Genomic DNA, 21,231 nt, shown 5'->3' with positions numbered 1-21,231 from the left:
CAAGAGGCACTAACCATAAAAGGGAAAAAGTGTTAAACTGGACCTCATCAAAGTTAAAACCTCCCACACATCAAAAGACACCATTTAGGAAAAGAAACTGCAAGCTACGGATTGGAAGTATATATTTTCATTTCCTATAACCAACATATACACTTATGACCGGGATGTATGAAGAACTTCTATAAATCAATGAGAATAAGACAAATATCTTAAATGTTTTTTTTAAACAAGGCAAAGATGTCTTTCACACAAGAATTTATACGATGGCCAATAGGTGCATGAAAAGGTAAATCAAAAACACTAGGACCATTGCACATGTATTAGAAATGGCTAAAATTTAAAAATAGACTGGAAAAAACAAATGGTTGGTGAGGATGCAAAGCAAATGTAACCCTCATGCATTGTAGATAGTAAAATTGTACAACCACTGAAAAACTGGCAGTGTCTTACACAGTTAAACATCTCCATTCCTAGGTATTTTCCTAAGACAAATGGAAACTTAAAATTTTATCAATAAGGAGAATAGATAAACAAATCATGGAACATTTATACAATGGCATAATAGAGAACTAAAGAGCGAACAACTGTTCTACTCAACAACATGGATGAAATTCAAAAGCATTGTATTGAGTGAAAGAATTCAGACATAAAGATTACATTCTCTATGATACTATTTATGGGAAGTTTAAGAATGGTCAAAATTATATGGTGATAGTAATCAGAATGGTAATTGCTTCTGGGGAAGGAGACTGAGGCACGAGGGAATGGAAAGAGGCACAAGAAGTTAGTGTGACGAACATGTATTGGAGTGTTGGTTTTACAAATGTAACCTGTCAAAAGTCATCAAGTTGTACATTTTAGATGTGAATTTCACAGTATATAATTGACTTTAATAAAAATGTTTCACAATTGAAAAATTAGAAAGAGAAAAGAGAGGCCACTATGGCAAAAAATTGTACCCGTCTTTCACTTTGACCAGCTCTACTGGCAGACAGCTTAGTTTGCCAGATGTGACTGGGTTCCAGGTGGAACACTGCAGGGTTCTCAGCAGTTTGTTGTAGGCTTTGGGAGCCATGACTACCCAGTGGAACTCTGGGGTGGACTTCAGTGCCACAGAGGGGGTGAGAACCACGATGGAGCTTGGTTTTTGGCTGTTCCGAGGGAAGTCACGAGAAGTGGTAGCAGAGCTGCTGCCAGATGACATGAGACCAGGCCTTGTCCACAATAGCCTCCAATGGGAGTCAGTGGTGTGTGTATCCGTCATTGGCTTTTTGGTGGGTCTCTTATATTTGTTCAGACTTATACATTAGGTTAGAAGCTTATTTTATGTGCAAGGCTGGCTGCACAAACACTGGCTGCACTGATTCAGGTGAAGCATCAAGTTTTTGACATGCTTAGTTCTGTTCAAGAGGAATATTTAAATACTGAGTCGTATTTAGAAGATACCAGCCTAGGAAAAGAGTCATCAAAAACACAGAGCCTGGTGGACACATATGGAAAGTTGAAGAGAACCAACTCAATCCCAAAGGAGGAAATGACTTCTCTAGTAAAAGGAATAAAGAAAGAAAAGTCCAGACCCTCAAGACAGAAGGAGAGGATGGATGAAATTATAAGAACGATCCAGTCACCAGAAAATGACTTAAGAGACATCACAGTACAAGAAGACTTTTCAAACACTGCAGTGGCTGGAAGCCTGCATCCTTACTGTCCCGCACTAAGGGTCGGAAAGCAGAGCTCTTCACCTCCCTCCACTCAGACACCGTGTGCCACCAGGTTTGGTTCTCTACCTCCCCCCCTCCAAAATGAGGTCCGTCACTGTCTGTGCTTCTGGGAAGCACTTAAGAACCTTCCTTCACAGGCTGGAGTTTATTTTGTCCACCTTCACATTCTGAAATCAGATGTGAGTTCCTTTAAGGCTGATTCAAACTTCAAATGAACCAACTCTGGAATGCCAGAAATACACCAAGAAACTTGGGACACTTTAGAATTGTCTCTTTTCAAAAGGAATCTTGTTCATTATTTTAAGAATGGATGATACTTATGAGACTCACACTTGTGCTCAAAATAAAGCTTGATGGAACTTAGTTCTCAGAATAGTGTTTTGTAACGATTATTTTCATATAAATTTTATAAGTGAATTAGTTCTATTATTTTTTATATCCTATACATATTATATTTGTTTAATATATACAGTTTATAGCAGAAGGAGATATTTTAAGTGCAAAGGCAATTTTGGTTTGCCCAGACCTATATTTACTATAGTTATAAATCAATGAAAAGTAAAGTTCTTCTTTTCTTAATAAATAGTGCTTAGTTAAAAAGTTTGTTTTTTTAAGTGAATATACCACATATCATAATTGTGGGGTGTAGCTAAAGTGCTATAGAGGGAAATTTATAGCATTTAATGTTTCTATTCAATAAGAATAGATGGTTATTCATATAAGAATAAAGCCTAAAAAGGAAAAATGAAGAAAAGCCATTTATAGTGCTTTACAGAAGTTTTTAGCAATCCCAGTTCCTAGGCTACTCCCCAGATGATTTAAATCAGAATCTCAAAGGGTGAGACTAGACAGCAGTATTTTGTAAAGCTGTCCAGGGGATCCTCATGTGTGGTGAAAATTAAGGATCACTGATTTTAATGGTATGCAGAGCATTATATATAATTTCATTGTAAACCCATATAAAACCTATCTTACAGCTACTTTATCTTAATTATATAATGAAATACTCTTAACTACAAAAGAATAGTCCCATATAAACAGAAGAAAAAAAATTGTCAACAAAAGAATACTTTCATATAAAGTGATAATGAGATGGTGTGATATAGTAGAAAGATTACATTTTTAATCAGGAGATTTATTTATGGATTTATAATTAATAAATTAGTCAAGATTAAAAATTTTTTCTCATTTGATATGGTGTGGTTTCTTATTTTGTCTTCAGTTTCCTTATTTCTAAAATGATTGACTGAACTAAAATGTTTCCAGTGATTCCCAAGATCTTTTATGGCTATAAAATTCTTTGGTTTTAGAATAAGTAGAAAAATTTGGAGATAAAGGGATTAAGATGGAATTTTGACCTATTAAGAGCTACACTTTGTAATTAACCTTAAATGCAAAGAATGATGACACATCTCCTACAGACACATCTTTATATATTTTTCATCTCCCTTTCTAATTCCCTGTCACCCTCTTTTCTGGCTGGAATTTCATTGCTTCCTGATGTTATTATACTCATTGACCCAAACCTTTGTTCTGAATAAGTTACCTACTATCTGAGTATGAGCAATCGCCTTTTTATAATATTTATCAATACTAGTATGGTGTCCGCCAAACTGAAAATTTCCCAACTTCAGTTCTTCAGATCATGAACATAAATTATTTTCTTATTTCATCAATTAAACGAAGTACAAATTTATATACAGATATACAGAGAGTAAGCTATTGCTATAATATATAATATATAATCAGTAAGCTATTTCTACAATAATGCTGTTAAACTACTCCATATGCAGAGGCAAAGCCCAATACAAATATTTCTTGCCCTCAGTTATATGGTGGGTTAGGGCTTACCTGGGGTTCAGCTGATAGAGGCTGGGATTGGCTGGGCTTGGTTTTAGTCTATGGCTTGGGTCCAAGTCTGCTCCATATTCTCTCATCCCCTATGATCTAGCAGTTATCTGAGACAAAAGGCAGAAATGCAGGAGAGTTGAATGAAAACACACAATGCCTCTTAAGCTCTTAGTTCAGAACTTACACCTCATTACTTCTGCCTACATTTCATTGGCAAAAGTCCATGGCCAAGCTCCGTATCAATGGGGACTGAGAGTATAATTTACCACACTGAAGGAGGAGTAAATATTTATTGTACAATAGTCCATACTATCATATCTATCAATCCACACATAAAATGAAGGATACCCCTATTCTACATGATTTTTCTTTGCAGTTTTTGTTTTCTTAGGATGGTTCATCTGCAGAAAATCCTCTTCACATATCTGCAAATTTGCTTCAACAAATATTAACATCCTCCTAGCTTTAAGATGAGCAAAGCATTAGCAATGTGATTGGCCAGAAGTTGAGGGAAAAGCCAATAAAAGTTTTACAGTTAAAATTTTTCGACCTAATTTTTAAAAAACTATGATTTTTGTCTCTAAAAATCATAATCCTGGTGGAAAGAGTTGCTGATTTCTAGCAAAGCACTTAACCTCAAAGCAAATGTGGCAATTCAAAAAGAGTAATTTAGGTTTTCTTTCAGATGGCCTCTGAATCAGAACTTCTCCCCAGAAGGCAAAAAAAGTTTCTCTCATTAGAATGATTTTTATTCACAGAGAAATAAGGAAGAGCGGACATATAGGGATTGGTTGGATACTGGTTTCCCACAGCCTCAGTAATTATTATACTTGTGAAGTAAAACAAAAAATTTACAGAAAAAGGACTGCCTTGAAGGCTGGTAGACAAATTATCTCTGTCGACTGAAAGCAAAATAAGATTGACACTTAACTACTTAACTGTCAAGACACAGAAATGTTTTAAAAATCAAAACAAAAACATCCTGACTTCATGGTATTAAAACCCCTTGACCCTGTCTTAAAGTTCTTCCCTGTAAATTCAGACCTGAGCTGGAGTTCTGGTTTATCATAATGGGGTCTTTCTCAGCAGAATGAAATCTACCACATGACGGGGTTCAGAATTCGTCTTGCTGCCATAAACCCACTTCTTGTATGTCGGGATGATCTCCACGTTCTCGAGGTTTCCAGATCCTGGAATTCTCTCTTCTTTCTCGACTTCTCTGGAGCAACCAGTTTAGCCCACGCTGTCCAGCTGGATTTCTTTGTTGTTGACTTCCCGCCAGTAACCCGGCTCTCTTTTTGATAGCCTGTTGTGCTTCATCTCTTGTCAGTTCTTCATTTGGAGCTTGCGGCTTGATCTCCATGCAACCCTGGGTGTAAGAACTAGTCTTCTGTCCAGCTCTCAGCTGCTAGGCTGTACCAGCCAACGTGAACACCTATCCACTACACCACTTACCTTACCAAATACCTGACATGTGTCACCCCGTGGCCTACAGGTGTTAGCTTCTGTACCAAGGTTAACTCCCCTACGGCTACCGTACTGATTCCAGCTTTCTTCTTCCTCCCCCATCAATCTACACGCACAATGAGGGCTGCAAGCTCCTACAAGCAAAGTATTTGAGAAGTTGGGTCCTCAGTTAAATTTGTGTAGAAACGATGACTAGACAAATGAAGTAAGCCAGGCGCTGTGCAGCCTCCAATGAAGAAACTAGACATCAGCTGTATTTCTAAGTTATCTTAGTTTTTCTTTTGAGGAAATGAGAGTTATCTTAGGATTTGCATATGAAAGGTGGTTATTTACAAAACAACTCTCAATAGTAGAAACTTGCATCTTTATATTTGCATCAATAACTTTTTAATATAAGATTAAAGTACATGATTAGTTTTATACTGATCTTTGAGATGTTCACTTCCCATAAATGTGCCAGTACTTATATTGATTGTTATTATTGTCTTTTCATTAACTGAAATAATTTAAGATATCTTGGATATAAGCATGGACTGGGCAGTGTTAATAAAGCCATAGCCAACCATGTCAATTGGTGCTCTGCAAAGTTCAAATTTCTCTTTCTAGATGAATATAACAAAAGTCTGAAGTTCTTGTGCCAGGCGAACATATAACAAAGGGATATCTTTGAAAATGTAAAAACAAAAAAAACAAAAACCCGAAACAAAAAAAGGCAAAAAATATATATATATGAGAGGGTTTACAAATTTCCATGGCTGTAGGAGGCTGTAGCTCACCACATCTGTCAGGAGCTAAGAACTGGCCAGATTGAAGCCATGCATAAAGCACCACTACCTAACTCAATTGATGGGGCCTTTGCAAATAGAGTTTTCTAATTATCTCAGGAGTCTACTAGAATTTGGGCCTTGCTTTTTGGTGCCTTCCACGAACCTGTAATTTTGGGGCCTAGCACAACCATGTGGCTAAAATCTGTCTGATAATTGCTCACTCCAATACGTCATTGTCCCTATATCCCTATATCAAGAATAGCAACAAACTTTCAGAACCGCAGCCATGGAGAGGTTCCTGCCTCCAGGGCAAGGACTTGGAAAGGCAGGTGAGAAAAGACTGTGCTATAATCTCAATTTTATCTGCTTTATGCCTTTAAATAGACTTCTGTTTTTAAAAGGATTAGCTCACACAAATGCTTGTTTAATTGGCCTCATAGAGGTTAGGAAGGACTTGGGAGTCTCTGAGAGCTCTGAGAGTGCTAAGTCTTTACCAAGAAATCCAATCTAGCCTAGAGCATCTCTGGAGCAAGTTTCCCCAGGATCCCAAGGTAATTTAGTCATGACCTAGACTTATTTATTATTCTATACCCTTCTTCCCAATATGAATAAGGTTTATGGATCTCTTCTCTCTCAGGGGGCAGAATATACTAAAAAGTTATTACCTCTGCTTTTAATCTTGTAACATGGAAAACCCATAGATGCCTCAAATCCCATAAAGCTATAAGAACATTAAACTTTTATAATAGTTATTATGACTTTTCCAGACCCTGTGTTAGAGCCTCATAAGTATTATCTCCAGTCTCAAAAAAAAAAAATCCTAACAAAAACATACCACCACCACCACCAACAAAACCCCTGAGAGGCAGGTATTATTCCTATTTTACTAGATGAAGGAAAAGAGAATCGAGAAAGTCTAAGTGAGTTGCCTAATATCACAAAGCTAAGAACAGAATTTGAACATAGGTTCTCCTATACCCAAAGAATGTGGTCTCCCCCGGATTGTAGAAATGCATGTTAGGAGTGACTATTAATCATCTCAGTGGAGTTTCCTTGGTAACATTAATAAGGTAACATTAAAACTCATCTGATTACTCATTTCAGAGTAACAATTACAGATCGATTATCACTCCAAGGGTGTTTAATAAATTGGATTTTCTATGTAATTGAAAAGTTGGCATTGTCTATGTTTCATGACATTATATATCCTGGAAGGGAGCTTTATCAGTCATTTGTCTAAATTGGAAGAAAGACTAGCTCTTTTGTCTAAGAAGCAATTACAATGGCCCTGCTTATAAACTCCCCTAAGCAATTCTCATAGAACAAATACAATTATTCCCCTTTTGGACTACCAGATGTATACAATTTTGGAAACTACAGTACATTTTAGGCTCTGATACATTATTGCTATAGGCCAAGAAGATATACTTTTGGGCTTTTTAGAGAGACTATATTAATAAAAGAAAATGTTACATCTAGTCTGACTTTCCTAGGGAGCACAGTAATTCCTGAAATATTAAATAAAAAGTACACATGCGGGAGGAATTAAGTGCACTACACATCATCAGCAACAAATGCTTGGGGTTCCATATTTAGTTGACCAAGTGCCAATTATTGAGTGTCTCTAGATAAATTGGCAATTTTCTTAATAGTGTTTAAAAAAAAAACCAAAAAAATATATACATGAATGCACATGAAGTAACCGTTAAGAAAAACAGCAATGTGTGATTGTTACATTTTTAGACTTAATGTTTGAACTGATCCCAATAAAGGTGATACAACTTATTCCAGTTCACATGATTGTTAAATAAAAGAGCTAAAGAAGGGACAGTTATTTTGTAAGTAGTTCTTGGTGCAGCAAATGTCAGAATCCCAATTGTCTGATCTGGGGGATATTAACTAAAATTCAATGATAAAAAATAGCGGCAAAAGCAATATCTGAATGAGAATTTTGTCAATATTCCAAAGAAAAGGAATTTTAAAAGGTCACTTGTTACTGGTTAATGTTATGTTAATGAATGACACTAGGAAAGAAGCCAGCAAGTCAATTGTTAACATATCCTTTCCCACGAGATACTATGGCTAACTTGATCAAGACCAGTCTCTCCAGTTATGGCAAAATATAATTAAATAAAGTAGGGCTCCCTTCCCTGCTGTGAGTCTTTTATTGGAATCAAAGACAGATTCCCAGAGCTCTCTCAATCTTAACTGGCTATCTTCATTCAATCCCATCATATCACTCCTGTAAAACTAGCATTTCCTGAAATTTCACCTCAGAGCTGGGACAGCAAAGTCTGTTTGTTTGCACTGTGGTACCTTCCGTAAGAAAAGTACCATATTCTGGGTACAGAGTATTTAACTCTATTGGGAAAACTGGATAGCAGAGAAACCTGGAGTTTAAATAATCTTACTGGAACAAGGCAGACATTCTTAGCAAGGGATTTTAAAGGCAGTCAAGTGCTGCAGACAAAACAGTATGCTGTTAAAGATATTTTTCAAAAAAAGCTAAAACTGGACTCTCAAGCAAATGTAAAATGAGGACATGTAAAAAAATTATTTATATCATTAATTAAATGAGAGAACCAGAAAAGATGTTGGTTCAAAGGAGAATCCAAAGAACAGACACATTTATGATCAGGAATATTGAAATGAACTTGCAAATGGATCCCAACCTTTCCACACATGGGAGCGTTGTCTCTCTACTGGACAGAAGCCATTTGCATGTTCATAGACAAGAATCATTTGCATTGTCATCAGTTCTGGACAAGTTCATTTTAACTTCTACAGATGCGTAAAATATCCATGTCAAAGACAAAGGTAGACATCCTTATGGTTCAGGTAATTGCTCAAAGCTCCAGCATTCCACTGCGAGGACATCCAGTCATCAGAGAGGGAAGGTACGCAGTGGTGCGCCGGTAAATACTCAAAAATCAGCTCTCCAAAGAGCCCTCAAAAATCCAAACCTCGATTTGCAGCAGCTGTCAATACCCATAGTGTAAATGCTCCCCCTATGCTGGTTCCAAGCTACCAGTGTGTCATCACTGAAGGTGAGTGGGGAAAAGGGGTGCAGCAGTGCTGTTATATAGCATTTTCTCTGTGCAGATACAATAGACATAAATAAGCTCAAGAACATGATGACAGCAAAATGTAGTAAAATAATTGGAAAGTGATAGGGTTTGAGTATTTATTACCTCTGCTTATTTAGTTTGCTTACTGGTGTGCTGTTCTATGAGTTTTAACACTTGTGTAGATTTGTGGAACTACAATCAGTCAATAGAATAGTTTTTAAAAAAACCCTCCTTCCTGCTGCCTCCTTACCGTCATACACCTGCAAATTCCTAGCCCGTGGCAACCACTGATCTGTTGTCTATTACTATCGTTTTTCATTTTCCAAAATGCGAACTAAATAGGACCCTACAGGACATAATCGTCACAGACAGGCTCCTTTTTCTCAGCATAGCATCTTTCAGAATCAGCCAAGTTCTTGCATGTATCCATAGTTCCTTTTTATTGCTGAGTAGTATTTCATTGTTTGGATGTACCAGTTGGTTTGTCCATTCACCTGTTGAAGGATATTTGGGTTGTGTTCCATTTTTAGCTTAGATGATGAATAGAACTGCTATAAATGTTCATATATAGGTTTGTGTACGAACATGAGTTTTCATTTCTCTTAGGTAAACACACAGGAGTTGGATTGCTGGGATGGGGTAAATATATATATATTTTTTACTATTAAGCAGTTTTTAACTATTAAAAAGATAGCTTCTATGAACATCCATGTACAAGTCTTCATATGGACACATTCCTTTCTTTCTCTTGGGAAACAGCTAGGAGTGGAATAGCTGAGTTATGTGTTTTGTGTATGTTTAACTTTTTAAGAAATTGCCAAACTGTTTTCCAAAGTCATTGTGCCATTTCACATTCCAAACACCGCCACTCCTCATCACCACCAATGCCTGGCATGGTCAATATTTCAAATTGTAGACATTCTAATAGGTGTGTAGTGGTACCTCATTATGGCTTTGATTTGTGTTTTCCTAATGATTACTGATAATAAACATCCTTTAGTGCCTTATTTGCCATACGTATATCTTTTTGGTGACGTGTCTGTGTGTCTGTTCAAATCTTTTGGCAATGTTTCATTGGTTTGTTTTCTTATTCTGAAATAAGATAATGATTTGCAAATATTTTCTTCCAGTGGGTTGCGCTTTTTGTTCTTTTAAGAGTGTCTTTCAAAGAGCAGGCATTCTTAATTATGATTGTCTAATTTATTGTTTATTTTATGGACTGTGCTTTTGGTATTGTACCTATGAAATCTTTGCTTAAATCAAGGCAAGCCAGTAAATGACTTCTGAGTGTTAAAATTGCTAGGAGACAATTCTCCATAGGCCTCTCACATTTCAGCACCTCTTGGGAGCAGGGGCACTAAAGTGCCCTATTGTTCTGGACTAGGATATTTGTATAGAAAATCATCTCAGAAGGTAGAGATAGTGCCTCCCCCGGGAGCAAATGAGAGGTTTGTTAACTGACAATGCTTTTCTCTGGCACATAGGTTGGGTATGTTTACTTATAGCCAATTATAATAGATTAGCGTTCCCTAAGTTCAGGGTTCCATAGGTGTGATGCAAACCTAATTCATGCCCATGGCCCTCTCTGAAACACTCCTGTAGGACTTGAGAAACAAAGGAAATTGATGCTACCATGAAGTTTATGATACTTGCTTTGCAATGAGTATTTTTTTAAATTAATTAATTTATTTATTTTTGGCTGCGTTGGGTCTTTGTTGCTGCGCGTGGGCTTTCTCTAGTTGCGGCCAGCGGGGCCTACTCTTTGTTGTGGTGTGCGGGCTTCTCATTGTGGTGGCTTCTATTGTTGTGGAGCACGGGCTCTAGGCACGCGAGCTTCAGTAGTTGGGGCTCGCAGGCTCTAGAGCACAAGCTCAGTAGTTGTGGCGCACGGGCTTAGTTGCTCTGCGGCATGTGGGATCTTCCTGGACCAGGGCTCGAATCTGTGTCCCCTGCATTGGCAGGCGGATTCTTAACTGCTGTGCCACCAGAGAAGCTCTGCAATGAGTATTAAAGTCTTGTCTCTGATGGAAGAGTCTCATGTCTTGTGCCAGCACCCATGAAACTGTGGCAGGCTAACTTGTTAACTTACAAGAAGACTAAAATCTCATAACTTTCACAATTGTTGATAAAACCAACCTTACGTTTCTGGGATAAATCCCACGTGGTCATGATGAATTATCTTTTTTATATAGTGTTGGATCCAATTTGCCAAATTCTTTTTTCCTTTTTTTTTTTGGCTGTGCCACATGGCTTGCAGGATCTAAGTTCTCCAAACAGGAATCTAACCCAGGCCCCTGGCAGTGAAAGTCCAGAATCCTAACCACTGGACTGCAATCCTAACCACTGGAATTCCCAATTTGCCAAAATTTTTAAAAAGAAGTTTTGCAACTGTGTTTATGAAGATATTGATTTGTAGTTCCTTTTCTTATCATATCTTTTGTCTGATTTTGAAATCAGGGTTATGCTGACCTCACAGAATAATTCGGGCAGAATTTCCTCCTCCTCAAATTACCATAAGACTTTGCGTAGAATTGCTACTATTTATTCCTTTAATGTTTGGTAGAATTCACCAGTGAAGCCATCTGGGCCTAGGATTTTATTCATGGAGAGGTTTTAACTACAAAGGCAATTTTTAAAATAGATAAAGGGATATTTAGATTATCCATTTCTCCTTGAAAGAACTTTGGTAGTTTGTGTCTGTCAAGAAATTTGTCCATTTTATCTAAGTTATTGAATTCATTGTCATAAAGTTGTTATATATTCCGTTATTCTTTAAGTACCTGTAGAATCAGTATTGATGTTACCTCTCTCATTCCTGATTAATAATTATTTGTACGCTCTCTTTTATTCCTGGTTATTCTGGCTAGAGGTCCTTCAATTTTATTTTTGTCTAATGTATTAATTATCTAATGCTGAATAACAAATTACCACACAATTAGTGGCTTAAAACAATACACATTATTACCTCACAGTTTCTCTAGGTGAGGAATCTTGGCATGGCTTAGCCGGATCCTCTTCAAGGCTGCATTCAGACTGTTGGCCAAGGCTGGGTTCTTATCTGTAGGCTTGACTTGGGAAGGGTCCACTTTCAAGCTCATTCAGGTTGTTGGCAGAATTCATTTCCTTGCAGTTGTAAGACTAAGGGACCCAGACTCCTGCTGGCTGGTCACCTCAGCTCCTACATGGTGACCTCAGCTTCTTGCCACATGGGCCTCCTAACATGACTGCCTACCTCTTCAAAGGCAGCAACGGAAAAAGAGAGCAAGTCTGCTAGCAAGATGCAGTCTCATAAAAGGTAACAGAATCATGAGAGTCACAGCCTACCATCTTCGTCATGTAATAATCACAGGAATGACATTCCTTCACACTTGCCATATTCTATTGATTAGAAGCAGTAACAGGTCCAAGTCACACTCAAGGCGAGGGGTCACAGAAGGCATGAATACCAGCAGGCAGGGATCATGGGGCCCCCTTAAAATCTGTCCACCACATTTTAAAACAAGTTCTGGTTTCATTTAATTTCTGTATTGTTTTCCTGTTTTCTATTTTTTTGATTTCCACCCTGCATTTTATTCTTTCTTTTCTTCTGTTTGAACTTTGTGTTTTATTTGCTCTTATTTTTCTAGTTTCCTAGGGTGGAAGCAGATGTCACTGATTTAAGATCTTTATTCCTTTCTTTATAGCCCTTTACTGCTATCAATTTCCTTCTATGTAATTTTTTTGTGGCATCTCACTGTTTTATTTGTTGCATTTTATTTTCATCACTTCAAACTACTTTCTAATTTCTCTTTCTGATACTTCGTTGTTAGTGTATAGAAATACAACACATTTCTGTATATTAATTTTGTATCCTGCCTGAATACATTTATTAGTTCTAATAATTTTTGGTAGTATGCCATCATCGACAGTGACTAGGATTAGGACTTCCAATACTATATTGAATAAAAGTGGCAATAATGGGCATCCTTGTCTTGTTCCTGGTCTTAGAGGAAAAGCTTTCAGCTTTTCACTGCCGAGAATAATGTTGGCTATAGGTTTGTCATATGTGGCCTTGATTATGTTGATGAATGTTCCTTCAATACCCACTTTGTTGAGAATTTCTATCATAATGGATGTTGAATTTTGTCAGAAGTTTTTTCTGCATCTATTGAGATGATCATATAATTTTTATTCTTCAATTTGTTAATATGGTATATCACATTAATTTATTTGCATATATTGACAAATTTTAACGACAAGAAAAAAAATTCAAAAAAAAAAAAAGACCAACATGTGCTACTAAACAACAACTGAATCACCAAAAAAAGATGCAAAGTCACCCATGCATCTCTGGGATAAATCCCACTTGATTTAATATATTGTTGAATTTGCTTTGCTAAAATCTTGGTGAGGATATTTGTATCTATGTTCATCAGTGATATTGGCATGTAATTTTCTCTTTTTGTGGCGTCTTTGTCTGGTTTTGGTATCAGGGTGATGCTGGCCTTGTAGTATCAGTTTGGAAGCATTGCTTTCTCTTCAATTATTTTGGAATAGTTTGGAAGTGCTAACTCGTCTTCAAATGTTTGGCAGAATTCACCTGTGAAGCTGCTTGGTACTGGAATTTTGTTTGTTGGGAGTGTTCTTATTAGTGACTCAATTTCATTACTGGTAATTGGTCTCTTCATGTTTTCCATTTCTTCCTGATTCAGTCTTGGGAGATTGTATGTTTCTAGGAGTTTATCCATTTCTTTTGGGTTGTACATTTTATTGGTGTATAATTGTTCATAGAAATCTCTTACGATCCTTTCTATTTTTGTGGTGTGTGTTGTGACTTCTCTTTCATTGTTTATTTTATTTATTTGGGTACTCTTTTTTTTTTCCCTTGATGAGTCTGGCTAAAGGCTTATAATTTTGTTATAAAGCTTGTAATCTTTTCAAAGAACAAGCTTTTAGTTTCATTTTTCTTAAATTTTTCTACAGTCTTTTCAGTCTTTATTTCACTTATCCCTGCACTGACCTTTAATATTTCTCTCTTTCTACTAACATTGGGTTTTGGTTGTTCTTTTTCTAGTTCCTTTAGGTGTAAGATTAGATTGTATATTTGAGATTTTTCTTAATTCCTGGGGTAGGTTTGTTTTCTGTAAACTTCCCTCATAAAACTGCTTTGGCTGTATCCCATAGATTTTGGATAGTTTTGCTTCCATTTTCATTTGTCTCCATATATTATTTTTCCTCTGTGGTTTCTTCAGTGACTCATTTGTTATTTAGTAGTATATGTTAGCCTTTTTTTTTTTTTTTTTTTGCATTTTTTTCTTGTCGTTGATTTGTACTCTCAACTTTTTGTGGTAGGAAAAGATGTCTGATATTTCAGTCTTCTTACATCTATTGAGACTTGTTTTGTGGCCTAGCATGTGACCAAACGCTGGAGAATGTTCCATGTGCAGTTGAAAAACATGTGTGTTCTGCTGCTTTTTGATGGAATGTTCTATACATATCTATTAAGTCAATCTGGTATAATATATCATTTAAGGCCAGCGATGCCTTATTAATTTTCTGTCTGGATGATCTGTCCATTGATGTAAGTGAGTGTTAAAGTCCCCTACTATTATTGTGGTACTGTGAATTTCTCTCTTTTTGTCTGTTAATATTTGCTTTACATATTTAGGTGCTCCTATGTTGGGTGCATATATACTTACAACTGTGATATCTTTTTGTTGGATTGATCCCTTGATCATTATGTAATGTCATTCTTTGTCTTTTGCTACAGTCTTTGTTTTAAAGCCTGTTTTGTCTGATATAATTATTGCTACCCAAGCTTTATTTTTTAATTTCTATTTGTATGGAATACCTTTTCCTATCCCCTCATCTTCTGTCTGTGTGTGTCTTTAAATCTGAAGTGGGTCTCTTGTGACAGCATATATATGGACCTTGTTTTTTTATCCATTTAGTCACATATGTCTTTTGATGGGAACATTTAATCCATTTACAGCTAAAGTAATTATCTATAGGTATATACTTATTGCAATTGTGTTAAAAGTTTTGGGGTTGTTTTGTAGGTCTTTTTTGTTCTTTTTCTTTTGTGCTCTTCCCTTTGATTTGAAAACTATCTTTAGTGTCAAGTTTGAATTCCCTTCTCTTTTTTTCTCTGTTTATCAATTAAACGTTTTTGGTTTCTGGTTACCATGAAGTTTATATACAATAATATTTTTTAAGTTGATGATCTCTTAAGTTTCCACACATTCTAACATACTGCAATCTACCTCCCCCCAATGGTTACTGTTTTTGGACATCATATTTCACATGCTTTTGCTTTGTGTAACACTTAAGTACTTATTGTGATATAGGTGATTTTACTACTTTTGTCTTTTAACCATCCTACTAGCTTTATTAATGATTGATCTACTACCTTGACAGCATATTTGCCTTTACCAATGAGATTTTTCCTTTTATAATTTTCAAATTTGCAAATGTGGTCTTTTCTGCTTAGAGAAGTCTTTTTAACGTTTGTTGTAAAGTTGGTTTAGTAATTCTGATCTCTTTTAGCTTTTTTTTTTAATAGCTCTTTATTGGAGTATAATTGCTTCACAATACTGTGTTAGTTGCACAACAAAGTGAATCAGCCATATGCATACACATGTACCCATATCCCCTCCCTCTTGAACCTCCCTCTCATCCTCCCTACCCCACCCTTCTAGGTCATCTCAAAGCACCAAGCCAATCTCCTTGTGCTATGCTGCTGCTTCCCACCAGCCAACTGTTTTACATTTGGTGATGTATATATGTTGATGCTACTCTCACTTCGCCCCAGCTTTGCCCTCCCACCCCATGTCCTAAAGTCCATTTTCTATGTCTACCTCTTTATCTCTTTATTCCTGCCCTGCAACTAGGTTCATCAGTACTTTTTTTTTTTTTTTTTTAGATTCCACATATATGCGTTAGCATACAGTATTTGTTTTTCTCTTTCTGACTTACTTCACTCTGTATGACAGACTCTAGGTCCATCACCTCACTACAAATAACTCAATTTCGTTTCTTTTTATGGCTGAGTGATATTCCATTGTATATATGTGCCACATCTTTATCCATTCATCTGTTGATGGGCATTTAGGTTGTTTCTATGACCTGGCTATTGTAAATAGTGCTGCAATGAACATTGTGATACATGTCTCTTTTTGAATTATGGTTTTCTCAGGGCATATGCCCAGTAGTGGGATTGCTGGGTCATATGGTAGTTCTATTTTTAGTTTTTTAAGGAACCTCCATACTGTTCTCCATAGTGGCTGTATCAATTTACATTCCCACCAACAGTGCAGGAGGGTCCCCTTTTAACCACACCCTTTCCAGCATTTATTATTTGTAGATTTGTTGATAATGGCCATTCTGATTGGCGTGAGGTGATACCTCATTGTAGTTTTGATTTGCATTTCTCTAATAATTAGTGATGTTGAGCATATTTTCATGTGCCTCTTGGCCACCTGTATGTCTTCCTTGGTGAAATGTCTATTTAGGTCTTCCACCCATTTTGTAACTGGATTGTTTGTTTTTTTGATATTGAGCTCCATGAGCTGTTTGTGTATTTTGGAGATTAATCCTTTGTCTGTTGTTTCATTTGCAAATATTTTCTCCCATTCTGAGGGTTGTCTTTTTGTCTTGTTTATGGTTTCCTTTGCTGTACAAAAGCTTTTAAGTTTAATTAAGTCCCTTTTGTTTATTTTTGATTTTATTTCTGTTACTCTAGGAGGTGGCTCAAAGAAGATCTTGCTGTATTTTATGTCAAAGAGTGTTTTTCCTATGTTTTCCTCTAAGAGTTTTATAGTGTCTGGTCTTACATTTAAGTCTTTAACCCATTTGCGGTTTATTTTTGTGTATGGTGTTAGGTAGTGTTCTAATTTCATTCTTTTATGTGTAACTGTCCAGTTTTCCAAGCACCACTTATTGAAGAGGCTGTCTTTTCTCCATTGTATGTTCTTGCCTCCTTTGTCATAAATTAGGTGCCAATACGTGCCTGGGTTTATCTCTTGGCATTCTTTCCTCTACCATTGATCTATATTTCTGTTTTTGTGCCAGTACCATAGTGTCTTGATTACTGTAGCTTTGTGGTATAGTTTGTAGTCGGGGAGCCTGATTCCTCCAACTCCATTTCTCTTTCTCAAGATTGCTTTGGCTATTTGGGGTCTTTTGTGGTTCCATACGAATTGTGCAATTTTTTGTTCTAATTCTGTGAAGAATGCCATTGGTAGTTTGATAGGGATTGCATTGAATCTGTAAATTACTTTAGATAGTATAGTCATTTTCACAATATTGATTCTTCCAATCCAAGAGCATGGTATATTTCTCCACCTGTTTATGTCATCTTTGCTTTCTTTCATCAGTGTTTTATTGTTTTCTGAGTACAAGTCTTGGCCTCCTTAGGCAGGTTTATTCCTAGGTATTTTATTCTTTTTGTTGCAGTGGTAAATGGGAGTGTTTCCTTAATTTCTCTTTCTGATTTTTTGTTGTTGGTGTATAGGAATGCCAGAGAATTCTGTGCATTAATTTTGGATCCTGCGACCTTACCAAATTCATTGATTAGTTCTGGTAGTTTTCTGGTGGCATTTTTAGGATTTTCTCTGAATAGTATCATGTCATTGGCAAACAGTGACAGTTTTACTTCTTCTTTTGCAATTTGTATTCCTTTTATTTCTTTTTCTTCTCTGATTGCCATGGCTAGGACTTCCAAAACTATGTTGAATAATAGTGGTGAGAATGGACATCCTTGTCTTTTTCCTGATCTTAGAGGAAATGATTTCAGTTTTTCACCATGGAGAATGATGTTTGTTGTGGGTTTGTCGCATGTGGCCTTTACTATGTTGAGGTAGGTTCCCTCTATGCCCACTTTCTGGAGAGTTTTTATCATAAATGGGTGTTGAATTTTGTCAAAAGCTTTTTCTGCATCTATTGAGATGATCATATGGTTTTTATTCCTTAATTTGTTAATGTAATGTATCACATTGATTGATTTGCGTATACTGAAGAATCCATGCATCCCTGGGATGAATCCCACTTGATCATGGTGTATGATCCTTTTAATGTGTTGTTGGATTCTGTTTGCTAGTATGTGTTCAGGACTTTTGCATCTATATTCATCAGTGATATTGATGCATAATTTTCTTTTTTTTGTGATATCTTTTTCTGGTTTTGGCATCAGTGTGATGGTGGCTTCATAGAATGAATTTGAGAGTGTTTCTCCCTCTGCAATTTTTTGGATGAGTTTGAGAAGGATTGGTGCTCGCTCTTCTCTAAATGTTTGATAGAATTCGCCCGTGAAGCCTTCTGATCCTGGACTTTTGTTTGTTTAAAGATTTGTAATTAGAGTTTTAATTTCATTACTTGTGATAGGTCTGTTTATATTTTCTAATTCTTCCTGGTTCAGTCTTGGAAAATTGTACCTTTCCAAGAATTTGTCCATTTCTTCATGGTTGTCCATTTTATTGGCGTATAGTTGTTTGTAGTAGTCTCTTATAATCCTTTGATTCTGCAGTGTCAGTTATGATTTCTCCTTTTTCATTTCTGATTTTATTTATTTGAGTCCTCTTCCTTCTTTCTTGATTAGTCTGGCTAAGGATTTATCGATTTTGTTTATCTTCTCAAAGAACCAGCTTTTAGTTTTATTGATCTTTGCTATTGTTTTCTTCATTTCTATTTCCTTTATTTCTGCTCTGATCTTTATGACTTCTTTCCTTCTACTGACTTTGGGTTTTATTTGTTCTCCTTTCTCTAGTTGTTTTAAGTGTAGGGTTAGATTGTTTATTTGAGATTTTTCTTGTTTCTTGAGGTGAGATTGTATTGCTATAAACGTCCCTCTTGGAACTGCTTTTGCTGTGTCCCATAGGTTTTGAGTCATCGTGTTTTCATTGTCATTTGTTTCTATGTATTTTTTTATTTCTTCTTTGATTTCTTCAGTGATCTCTTGGTTATTTAGTAGCACACTGCTTAGCCTCCATGTATATGTGTTTTTTACAGTTTTTTTCTGTAATTGATTTCCAATTTCATAGCGTTGTGGTCAGAAAAGATGCTTGATATGATTTCAATTTTCTTAAATTTTCCGAGGCTTGATTTGTGACCCAAGATGTGATTTATCCTGGAGAATGTTCCATGCACACGTGAGAAGAAAGTGTAATCTGCCACTTTTGGTTGGAATGTTCTATAAATATCAATTAAGTCTATCTGGTCGATTGTGTCATTTAAAGCCTGTGTTTCCTTATTTATTTTCTTTTTGGATGATCTGTCCATTGGTGTAAATGGGGTGTTAAAGTCCCCTACTATTATTGTGTTACTGTCAATTTCTCCTTTCATAGTTGTTAGCATTTGCCTTATGTATTGAGGTGCTCCTATATTGGGTGCATAAACATTTAAAATTGTCATACCTTCTTCTTGGATTGATCCTTTGATCATTATGTAGTGTCCCTCCTTATCTCTTGTAACAGTCTTTATTTTTAAGTCTATTTTATCTGATATGAGTATCGCTACTCCAGCTTTCTTTTGATTTCCATTTGCATGCAATATCTTTTTCCATCCCTTCACTTTCAATCTGTATGTGTCCCTAGGTGTGAAGTGGGTCTCTTGTAGACAGCATATATATGGGTCTTGTTTTTGTATCCATTCAGCCAGTCTGTGTCTTTTGGTTGGGGCATTTAATGCATTTGCATTCAAGGTAATTATCGATATGTATGTTCCTATTACCTTTTTCTTAATTGTTTTGGGTTTGTTTTTGTGGGTCTTTTTCTTCTCTTGTGTTTCCCGCCTAGAGAAGATTCCTTAGCATTTGTCATAAAGCTGCTTTGGTGGTGCTGAATTCTCTTAGCTTTTGCTTGTCTGAAAAGCTTTTGACTTCTCCATCGAATCTGAATGAGATCCTTGCTGGGTAGAGTAATCTTGGTTGTACGTTTTTCTCTTTCATCACTTCAAGTATATCCTGCCACTCGCTTCTGGTTTGCAGAGTTTCCACTGAAAAATCAGCTAATAACCTCACGGGGATTCCTTTGTATGTTATTTTTTGTTTTTCTCTTGCTGCTTTTAATATTTTTTCTTTGAATTTAATTTTTGTTAGTTTGATTAATATGTGTCTTGGTGTGTTTTTCCTAGGGTTTATCCTGTATGGGACTCTCTGTACTTCCTGGACTTGGGTGACTATTTCCTTTCCCATTTTAGGGAATTTTTTGACTATAATCTCTTCAAATATTTTCTCAGACCCTTTCTTTTCTCTTCTTCTTCTGGGATCCCTATAGTTTGAATGTTGGTGTGCTTATTGTTGTCTCAGAGGTCTCTGAGATTGTCTTCAATTCTTTTCATTCTTTTTTCTTTATTCTGCTGCTTGGCAGGTATTTCCACCATTTTGTCTTCCAGCTCACTTATTCGTTCTTCTGCCTCAGTTATTCTGTTATTGATTCCTTCTAGTGTATTTTTCATTTCATTTATTGTGTTGTTCATCTCTGTTTGTTTGTTCTTTAGTTCTTCTAGATCTTTGTTAAACATTTCTTGTATTTTCTCAATCTGTGCCTCCATTCTATTTCCAAGATTCTGGATCATCTTTACTATCATTACTCTGAATTCTTTTTCAGGTAGATTGCCTATTTCCTCTTCATTTATTTGGTCTTATAGATTTTTACCTTGCTCCTTCATCTGTGACATTTTTTTTTGCTGTCTCATTATTATTATTATTTTTATGAGTGGGATTGTGTTCCTGTCTTACTTGTTGTTTGGCCTGAGGCTTCCAACCCTGGAGTTTGTAGGCAGTTGGGTAGAGCTGGGTCTTGGAGCTTAGATGAGGAACTTTGTGAAACCTCACTCCCATGAATATTCCCTGGGTTCTGAGGTTCTCAGTCCAGTGGTTAGGACTCAGAACTCCCACCCCAGGAGCTTTGGCCCAATCCTCTGCTCATGAACTAAGATCCCACAAGCTGCATGGGGCGGCAAAAAAAAAAAAAACAACAAGAAAAACAAGGAGAACAATAACAATGTAATAAATAAATTTAGACTAGGAAACTAACAGATATGTTAGAAAGAATATAAAAATAAAAATATAGAGGAATCAACAACCAGAAGCTACATCAGTACCACAATAGTAAAAAGAGGAGGAGGGAAAAGGAAATAAAAAAGGGGGAGGGGAAGGCCTTGGTTGTGGAGGGTGGGGCCTAACAAGGGCGAGGTTTGGCTGGTGGTCAGGGCCTATGCTTAGGACCAATAGGGCTGGAAAAGGCCCTGGGGTCTGTGAGGGGTGGGGCTTAGGCTCAAGAAACACAAGGGGCCCAGGTGTGCCCCCCCACCCCTGGTCTCAGAGGGCAGGGGACCTCACCTGGGAGCCCAGCAGGTTTCCTGGGCTGGAGTGGGTGGGGC

The 21,231-nt window shown here is 36.6% G+C and overlaps 1 long non-coding RNA gene across 1 annotated transcript in view; it reads right to left on the bottom strand.

The window, feature by feature from the left end:
• The window catches only part of LOC309609598, a 73,112-nt gene extending 51,881 nt beyond the window's left edge, over nucleotides 1-21,231 (bottom strand). Inside the window, exon 1 of the long non-coding RNA XR_014233504.1 lies at nucleotides 1-21,231. This exon is cut by the window's left edge and continues 15,192 nt beyond it. This is a non-coding gene — a long non-coding RNA (uncharacterized lncRNA).

Source organism: Balaenoptera borealis, assembly GCF_965194805.1.
Source record: "Balaenoptera borealis genome assembly, chromosome: 13".
NCBI lineage: Eukaryota > Metazoa > Chordata > Mammalia > Artiodactyla > Balaenopteridae > Balaenoptera > Balaenoptera borealis.
Note: the sequence above shows the minus strand (reverse complement) of the source record. Positions and strands in the feature narration are given on the sequence as shown.